Here is a 3,776-nt window from a genome sequence, read left to right on the forward strand (position 1 = left end):
AAGAAGACGGTGACGATGATGATGATGATAAAGATGCTGGTGATAATAATGACAATGAAGAGAGCAGTGATGATGATTTTGATGGTGATGATAACGACAATGATGACAAATAATGATAACGAGGATAACAACGAAAATAACGATGAAGATAACGATGATAATAATAATTGTGATGATGACAACAACAATAACAAGGAAGACATATGGAAGATGAGAAAAAGCCAAGTTGAAAGGTACAAAGATGCAATGGGAAGGATGTAGCAAAAGGTGTTGAGGAAGCAGATGAAACAGGCATGTGGACAACGGTCAAAGTAAAACAATGGGAAAACGTCGGATTGTGGTTTGAATAATTTATTTCAGTATCTCCTGACTGGCCCTCGTGCTGGTGGCACGTAAAAGCACCCACTACACTCTCAGAGCGGTTGGCATTAGGAAGGGCATCCAGCTGTAGAAACCTTGCCTGATCAGATTGGAGCCTGGTGCAGCCTCCTGGCTCACTAATCCCCAGTCAAACCGTCCAACCCATGCTAGCATGGAAAGTGGACGTTAAACGATGATGATGATGATGATGATGATGATGATGATGAGCACTTGCATTATTTTCGTTGTTATCATCATTATCATTATTTGTCATCACTGTTGTCATCATCACCATCAAAAAAGTCACAACAAGGACCTCAGACAGACAGTACTTTATGCAATATACATGCAGTTCCAAGTAATGCCAACTTTTGCAATACACCTAGATTGTAGGGTATTTTTTAAATTTTCAGATGTTTTTTCAGGTTGGGTAGTATTGAACCTAATGCTCCGATGACAATAAGGACACCCTTTATTATTATGATTGAGTGAGAGATCAGTGATACCAAAGTGACACTGGGGTGCAAATATACGAAGCCCAATATACCCATCATGACAACCCGTCTGATAAGGGTACACCAGGCACATGCATCACAATCATATGTGCGTGACATGGTGATCTCATATCAAGATAAACAGCGCATGACCTTGCAGGTGGGGCCCAGTTAGAATTTTCTTCAGGTCGAGTAGCCCATCCCACTCAAAAGGTCCCTGAATAAGGGTTATTTAAGGATGATGAACAAAACCCCCATGTTTTCAGGGATGAATTATTCAAACCCCAAATAATTCCTCTCAACACATGCGCCTCCCCTCCCCACTACTTCTGCTTGTGATCAGAGATGCACAAATCATCACTGAAAGTGCTAAAAACCAAACATCCAGCCAACGTCATGGTGTCTGGAGTGATCACTAGTGATGGCAACGTTGTGCCTCCATTCGTCTTCCCACATGGCTCGAGATGTCAATGTTATTTTCATTTTTGCATAATTTAGATGGGAGTTTATTCACCACACCCTATATCATCATCATCATCGTTTAACATCCGTTTTCCATGCTGGCATCGGTTAGACGGTTCGACTGGGGTCTGGGAAGCCAGGAGGCTGCACCAGGCTTCAATCTGATCTGGTAGTGTTTCTACAGCTGGGTGCCCTTCCTAATGGCAACCTCTCTGAGAGTATAGTGGGTGCTTTTTACGTGCCACTGGCACAGGGGCCAGAGTAGCTGGCATCAACTACGATCAGATGGTGCTCTTTAAGTGTCATCAGCACGAGGCACCCGTGAATCTTAGTCATGATCGCTGCCAGAGTCATGTTAAAGGCACCCATGAAGTGTAGCCATGGTCATTGCCGGTGTCATGTAAATGGCACTTGTGCCAGTGGTACATAAAAACACCCATTATACTCCTGGAGTGGTTGGCATTAGGAAGGGCATCCAACCATAGAAATTATGCCAAATCAGACTGGAACCCGGTGCAGCTCTCTGGCTCATCAATTCCAATCAAACTGTCTGACCCATACCAGCTTGGAGAGAGGACATTAAATGATGATGATGATGAAGGACTGAGAAAAAATGAAAATGCAATACTCACAGGCTGCATTTTGGCAATGAAAGTCTTGGCACATAAGTGATGTTCTTACTAAATTTCCAGTCACTAAAATGATAAAAAAAAATTCTAGTTTAATTCCGTGTAATACTGTGTCATATCGGAAATGAAGATCTAATGAAAAAAAGGAAAAAAAGGCAGACCCTGACCCGAGAAATCATTGAGGTTCATGAAATGATCATATCTTTTGTATGTCATCAGTGGAAGGTTAATGGCAAATCTGGGGTTTCGTTTATCTAATGTAGTGAATGAAAAATTTTGAATTTAGAAATGAGAGGAAAAAAATTAGATTGATGTGGGAGAGAATTCCAGTTAAAGACGAACAAGGGAGTTAACTTGAACAGTGATATTCAATGAAAAGTGAGTCTAAGCTTTTGCAAGTACTGTGAAATTCTAGGAATGTTTCAGAGTTGTATCCCTTGCATCTTTTGGCCAGAAATAATCTTTGAGCTATTTTACTCTTCAGTTGCTTTCTAAATGAAATTAACTGCATTATTTAATCAAATCCTTTATGTGAGTTGAACTTCATATAATACTTTTTTTGTTCTGTTGAACTATGGAAGTTTAATTTTGAATGTCTTTAAAGAATCTTATCACTGAGCAAAATGGTTAAAATAATATTTCTACAATAGATATTAAATTTGACCATGATCGAAGTGTCTTCAGTTTCTCTATAAATTCTTATAAATTTTCCAAAAATACTAATAGTTTTTTATGTGTAGCAGTGGTACATTCATACAACTCAAGTCCTTATGTATAATAATAATGAACTTATTGTATGTATATAAATAAATATATAAAGTAACAAGCAAAAGAAAAGAATTCCTTTAAAGGGATGAGTAAAATATCCAATTCACTGGTACGTTGGTTGAATACCACATAAATATGGGTATCACCCCTAACCTCTGGCTACCTAACTCCCCAAACTGCAACCCCCTTGATTATAGAAGTCGTTTTTTATATCTTCTTGAAGCTTACTAACTTCCTACACCTTGATCTTTGGATCTTACCGTTACATATTACTCTCTCTCTCTCTCTCTATCTATCTATCTATCTATCTATCTATCTATCTATCTATCTATCTATATATATATATATATATATATATATATATATATATATATATATATATATATATATATAAATACATAGTCTATTGACTGTTTTTTTACCCTCGCTAGACCACTGGTGGTAAAATAAAATTTCTAAAATTTTCTTTGCTACCCTGTATTTTATTAATATATATATATATATATATATATATTAAATTTAATTTATGTTGAAAGTCAACAAACAAACTGAGGTGTATTGAAAGATACAGAAAAGGAAATAATTTTATTCTCAAACGCAGGAGAATGCTAATAATATAGCATAAACAGGATAAACTAGCCATATTTTGCAGAAAAATCTGTCAGCAGCCAACCATGAGCCTCAAACTCACAGGATTTATTCTTTGTAAGCCTAGCACTTATTCTATTAGTGTCTTTTGCAGAACCATTAAGTTATGGGATCATAAACACACCAACATCAGTTGTCAAGCAATGGTAGGGGTACAAACACAGATACACACACATACAAATATACACATCCCTGTTATTACATGTCAAGTGCTTTACCATTAAGCTAAACTGCTCCAACGACAAATTCTTCTGCAAATTTAGGATAAATAAGTCTAGCTTTATAAGACGCTATCGTACGTTAAAACAAATAAGTAACAAGGATGTCAGGGTATTAGTGCATTACAGCCATTTCAGGCAACTCCATTTAATTGAACAATGCAAGCATTACATCAATTTGATGATAAGGAGACAGA

Source organism: Octopus bimaculoides, chromosome 1, assembly GCF_001194135.2.
Source record: "Octopus bimaculoides isolate UCB-OBI-ISO-001 chromosome 1, ASM119413v2, whole genome shotgun sequence".
NCBI classification, from domain to species: domain Eukaryota; kingdom Metazoa; phylum Mollusca; class Cephalopoda; order Octopoda; family Octopodidae; genus Octopus; species Octopus bimaculoides.